We start from the raw sequence: 6,911 nt of genomic DNA on the forward strand, positions 1-6,911 counted from the left end.
TCACACAGAAAACACCCTTTGGGTGTTGAGAGTGTGGCCACCTCAGTGTTAAAGGTGCCATAAAACTTCTTTTCTGTGAGAGTTGACCAACCATAGGTCTTGGTTCTTGCTCCATGTACTTGGGAACCTTTGGCGTAGTAAGGGTCAGAACCTTTGTCCTTTCCCTCCCTGTGTTGTTTATATCATAACAAGAGATGCTGTCTAAACGTAAGGCACTCCTGTCCCCTGCACACTGTTAATGCTGAATGACAGCCAAAACCTTTCCTTTAGATACCAAACATAGTTTAATATTGTTCAAAGAAAAATAGCATATAGATAAATTCCAAAATAAAGCTTCCAATCTTCTTCTTTCTTCAAATAATGTTCTATCCTTTCATACAGTCCTTTAAGCTCTATGCCTTTTGGGCTAATAGACCCCTTCTTCAGAAGACGATTTCTGTAGATGCAACATATAAACAAGGACCACTTTGTAAATGTGTACAACTAAATATTTCAACAACCATGGTTTACATAGTCAAGAATCAGTTTTCTTAATTGCACTTGCCCCACAATTCATATAGTGTAGAGTTACATGATTTTGCAATAATAATTTGCTTTTTCTAGTGACCATCACCAAGTCTATACACGCCTAATGTTAGAGTACACAAATCAGGCATTTCATTAATATACAATGACAAAAGTGGGTATTGACAATTCAAACTGTGTCACCTCTACTAAACATTTCAACTCTTCCCTTGTGTGTCTCATCATGCGGGTGCATGGAGTGTCTGTTACAAGGTGACTTCCCTCACTTAGCTAAGCACCCAGGTGTCCGTAGTTAATATACACACCTAATATTGGTGTGACCATACAGCAATACTACCTTAAACTTTCACATACATCAGGATCAACCATATTCCTAAAGGGATAGATCAAATCATAATCACGATAACATTCTATGTACAGTGTCCTCGAGATGTAGCCATGACTCCCTGTATTGATGGTAAAGTAGTACCTGTATGTGGGGAATGTTGTCCCTGCTGATAAATAGATGGTACACACGCCTCTTCTTCTCCTATGGTGATATGTTCTGTTGAGTGGCAACTTCCAATCACACTGTGACGTGCTAAAATGGAGAGAGATGTATATTACATCTCCTGCTATTTTTCATTATTAGGGATAAGATTCATGTGCCTAGCCAGTTTACCCCCCATCTCAGCTAATATTTCCTGATCTCTTATCGCTGCTGGATCTCCATGGGGGTTTCAAGCAGATTCATATTGCCTACGCCTTCCCTTGCGTGCAATAAGCTCTCGGGCACAATAAGCACTCTGTCTCGTATTGTCACGTGATCAAACTCGTGATATGGATAGTGTTGGTCACATGTAACTTTGTATCATTCCCGCTGCCATCTGCTTTCAATGTGGTCTTCTGAGCCTTTTTATGGATTTGCATATGCACATATCAATCAGCATCCTAGGCCAGCTCTCTAGTTTATGTGATTCTCTTATCGACACAATGCTGGTGTTACTCCATCTCACAATTTTAAGGATACTCTTGCATGCAATCCAATTAAACATGCCCTAAAAAATGTCAGCTATGTTATCTGTGGTCCATCCATCCAGATACATAACGGATTGATGTGCAAATGCCTGCCTCAAAGGTTTGGAGCTCTTTAAAGCTCATGGGGTATTATTCTGTGGTTTTGTAGAATTTCTTGAGGAGGACGACCTTCGTCTTCACATAGATGGACCTCTCCTGAGGAGTCAGCTGAATAATTACTTAATTTCCAACCATTTGTTGACAGCTCATAAGGGCTGCACCCACAATTCCACTTCCACCTTCTGGAAGCAGAAAGCTAGATCCATCTTTTTGAACCAGTCAAACATTTCTCTCCTCTCCTCATAAGGTGGAAATATTGCCTTGGTGAAGTGGTGACTAGGCTTTCCTAGGGATCCATCACTGTAGGTACTTCCCTCCCCACTGGAAGTGCTATTTCCCCCCTTTTCCTCCACTTCTAGCAGCAGAACAAAGTCTTTCTGCTTTTATTCCTCTAAAGCTGCTGAAATCCTTTTCCTCATCCCTCTCATCCCTCCGATTCTACTCTGCCAGGGTGACAGCATCCCTTTGCTTCCATTCTTCCAAGGCCAACCTTCTTTCTTCTAGATGGTTTGCTCTTTCATCTAAGTCTCCCCCAGTGCAAATAACTCGGGACCTAATAAAAACATTGGACCTTGCAGAAGTGTTGGAACTAACTGAAGCCTGGGACCAGTGGGATTGCTGGGACCTTTCAGAAACGATCCCACCCTCTCTCTGGGCAGAATTCTGGGAAGTGCTATTGCTATCCCTTTCCCCAATCATTTCCACATCCCCCAGAGAGATAGGTACCTGACAAAGGGGTCACGTATCACTACTGGCCTGCCGGGAGCCCTCCACCCACCTAGCTTGCTCAAAGGCTTGGAGGCCTTTTAACAGTTCTGCTATCCTATCCTTACAGCCACAGGGAGTCATCTTACCTGGCAAACCTCATGCAACTCGCCGACTGACATGGTGTGTATAGAAAGCAAATCAAGTTCCATTGCATTAACTAAAAACAACCTGGCAGTGAATCTAAGTTATCTGCACACTTTTTATGGGCTGACTAGGATGTAGGCACAGTCTGTCTCAAATTTTAACCAATGCCACCAGAGTGGCGAGTTGACTTCTACCCTGCAGGAGTACATGAATGTATCGAGGCTAAACTGCCTACTCAGGCTTCACACTTCTACTGAACAAAAGCAAACCCTTTCAATAGTGTTGGGAGTTCGACAATGGCAAATCGGGCTTCTAGATGCTGTTGAGTGGTTTAAAGCAGGTTGAATGCAGTGGTGGCCTTGTTCCTGATGTGGAGTGGTGTCAAGCAGGGGTTGGGAAAGTGTTTGTTGCAATTCGAAGAAATGCTTGAAGAAGGGCAGATTTTGGGCTTCACCAGGGCTTTTTTGACACCCAGTTTGATGTCAAAGATGCTGACGGGTAGATGGGCTGTTTTATGTGGTAGGTTCAACGATCACTCAAGAAAATGTGTATTCTGAGGATCATTTGGGTCAGTTCAACAGTCAGTTTGATTGCAAAGACACTGCTAACTGGATCACACTTCAAGTCGGGCAGTTCAATGCAGTGTCTGATGGTTGCTGTTCACTGAGGCCACCTTTGTTGATTTCACTAACAATGCATATCTGCAGTGGAGATGCTGATGGTTCAAAATGCAAAACGTGCTCCCTTCCTCTACAACATTTTGTTTCTCAGTATTCATTACTGCGTCCTCCTGACTGAGGGATTGCACTCGGCGCTCTTCGCACAGCAGTAATCTTTTCTTCAATTATGGAGGAGGTGTATTGGTAGGCTGACCACCGCTTTTTCTGTACTATGTATCATTTCCCCAGTGGCAACAGCACAGCCCTAATATGCAATAATGGTTGCTCTATCGAGCGTGTAGATTTACTCATTTATTTATATATTTATTTATTTTTTATTGTTCATTGTTATTATAATTTTAAAATAGGTTTTCTGTTATTCATGTCCCTATAGTTTGTGAGCATGCACGTCGCACCGCAGCACCCGCGCATCTATGCCTGATTGGGCTCAGGCTTACTGTGTGTCTCTTGGCAGTCCTGATGTGGGTTTATGAGTCGGCTCTGAACAGCATGCCAGTTTCTTCTTTTTCCAGTCCAACATCCATGGGGACTGGACAAATTGAACCCCTCTAGGTGAGGAATGGTTAAATCTTAATTTCTTCCTCCCTAGGGGTTCCCCTTCGTTTGTTTGGTCACACATACGTTTTCTAGGCAGAACCTTTCATAGCTTTTCTAAATTTTAAAGCAAGCTTGGGGTGGAATGGCAGATGTACACTCAAGCATGCATTTTCACCACTATTGCCCATTATTTTCAGTTGGAAACGTAGATTTTCCTTTTTTTCCCTATAGGGTATCATGAATTTGCCCCGAAGAAGGTGGTAACACACAACCACCGAAATGCTAAAAAAAGATAATGGGGATTGGCTTTTCCAGATTCTCGGCCTTTGAACATTTGGACATGTGTTCCCCTTTTTTAGAACGTATTAAATAACTTGGCAGCAGACAGGACATATTGAAAACTGTTTCTGTCTAAATCTGGAGTATCCATATATGTTTTCTGTTTCCCCTATATGCGTTGGCAAATCCAGTGGGGGTTTCCCTTATATGAGTCTTATGAGAAGATCTCCGAAAAAAAAAATTCTAAAAAAACCTTTAGACTCATTTGGAAATAAATTGTATACTAATACTATATATTTGAGGGATTTGCAACCTCTATTTGATTTGTTTAGATTGTTGCTCAAATTAGAATACATGAAACTGTCACTATGAAACTGTTTAATTTATCCTTTCCTTTCCCTTTCTTTAAATCAGAGGAGCTTTTCCTCGCTTGCTCTTTCCCCTTATTCTGAGCACTGGGTTTTTTGTTTGTTCACACTTGCACTTATCATCATCAGTTTCCTTTATTCTTTAACCTTGGTTATGTGTAACCATATGTTTGATGAATTATGTATAATTGTTTCATCTCCCCTCTCCATGTTTACGATTCAATGTATAATTGTTGTGTTTTTTTTTTATTCTGTTATTCAACACATGGTAATCTTTGTTTGCAACTTTTTACAGCATTAAAACAGTATAAATTATACACTGGAAATGTTGTGGTACATGTGGTCATCTTGTTTTTCTATATATTTCACCATGCATGAATATGGTTTAATTAGGGGTGGGATTTGATACAAGAAAAATACCCAATTACTGAAAGGCCCTCCACCAATTCAGCACACTAGGCAAGGTCCTGAGTGCTTTGTTTCTTGCTTTACAGCATTATCTTGTTGTGTCAAAATGCAATTTGATCACAGAGGGTGAACTGCTGGATTTCAAGTTTGAGCCAAGGAAATGATGTGATCAGCTGGCACGGTTCATCAGTGTACTCATTCCAGTGCATGAGAAAATGCATTGATAAGCTATCAGGTGGGAAATGTAGCTCCAGAAGGCCCTGTTGGTTCATACAGGCTCGAATAGCAGCTCTCAGGTGCTGTGAGTCCCACTCTGGGATCTCAGGGACAAGTGTAGTCCTTGGTCGCGGGCTCACAATGCAAGATATTCTGGTGCAGACTTTCAGGAGTCATTCACCATGATGTGGTCTGGGTCATCAGTGTGCCTGGCATGGACACAGGTCTACTTCCAGCAGCAAGCCCTCTTCAATGTGCCCTGGGGATGGGTAGTGAACTGGGCACACATCTTCCTTGGATACTCAGTCTTCACCTCAGTGTTTGAGGGCTTTGGAAATGCCACCCTCTCAAAAGGGATCCAATTAATTATTTTCCAGAATTCACTTCTCCAAAGTAAATTAGAGAAGGAGTGGGAAACCCCTTCTTTTAAAGACAAAAGTCCACAGGAGATTGGCCTACAGCAAGCCTGTTTTTAGAGGTTACATCCCTGTGATGTGGCAAGTATTTGTTTGCCTTCAGACATCATACCCAAAAGTGTTTTGTGCTAAAGGAAGTGGATGAGAAATGAAGAAAAGAGATGTAGGGAAAGAAATAAGATGGCAGAATCCTCCTCCAGCTTGTCTGTGTTCTCAGTTCTACACGTACGTCTCCCCCTTCCCATATCAGTAGCAACAAAGGGCCCCTTGGTATGCCCTGGTGTGAGGCTAGACATTTTCAGAATGGTGGGCTCTTTGATTCCTGTTTCCCAGGACAGCTCCTGCTGGAAGCCTGTCTTGCTGGAGAGTTGTGTTACCCAAACTCACAGAGGTCCAACACAGATGCAAAGCCATTCAGCCTCCCACCCTGTCAGCTGGCAGGGCCAGGCTGTCTGACCAGACAAACTTTATCGTAGTAACTTGGACTTGCTCTTGGCTTACCCATTAATAGAGACTATTCCATTAAAAAAGGTTTCTATAAAAAAAAAATATACTCCTGTAAAGAGAACAGTAAACAGAGCACATCATAGTTACTATGGGTATCTTCTTATGAGAATCAGTCTCTTTCTTTGAGCAACCCAGAGTTATTTATTGTAACATATTTGTGACTCACCCCCTTGGTTCTTATGTGTATGCTATTTAATGCTGAGCAATCTGAGATCTGATCAACTAGTCTGGCCCTGAAATGTTCCCCGTATGGTGAAAAGCATGGTGCATGGTAATGTATGATAAGATTCTTTAATAACATTAAAAATGGAAATGTCTCAGTAAATCAACAGAGGTTATGCTCCAACCTGTTGTACCAAATGTGGACTTTAAAACAGGATCTTTGGCAGAACCATTTGGCTACACATTGGTATCTATTTTGTAAAAGTATTTTTGTTACCTTTCATCTATATACATATTACTCACATAACTGAATACAAAATAACTACACAGAAATTCTGACCAACATATGACATTACAAATTAAGATTCTGATAGAAAGGGTACACATCTTCTCCTCTGTAATTTCCCTGCATGCCCAAAATGCCTGGTCCCTTTGCTGCAAATGAAGATGACCATCGACTTCCGGCATGACTGCATGGTAAAATAACCACTTTATTCACTTGAACCACTTGTGTGCCATCTGCTGATTAAATCCCTTCCCCCACACTTTAGAAAAAACTGTGGGACCAAGTGGTGGACCTTGTACCCAACATGCGCACCATCTGCTGCATATGTCTGTGTACCCAAACAACTGCAAGCAGGAGAAGCCACAAAATGCCCTGCCAACACTGCCCCAGGACCTATTTTACCTAATGCTAAGGTTAAATGCATGGTCTATTATCCAACTTACTACTTCCATTTTACTTTAAGGGATTTTATGATTGATTCCTCACCTCTTTTTATTTTGTTTTGTATTGGTAATTTCGGAATTTGTAACTTGTATTGCCTTTTATCTTTTTATTCTCT

Source organism: Ambystoma mexicanum, chromosome 7q, assembly GCF_040938575.1.
Source record: "Ambystoma mexicanum isolate Mex_15411 chromosome 7q, UKY_AmexF1_1, whole genome shotgun sequence".
NCBI classification, from domain to species: domain Eukaryota; kingdom Metazoa; phylum Chordata; class Amphibia; order Caudata; family Ambystomatidae; genus Ambystoma; species Ambystoma mexicanum.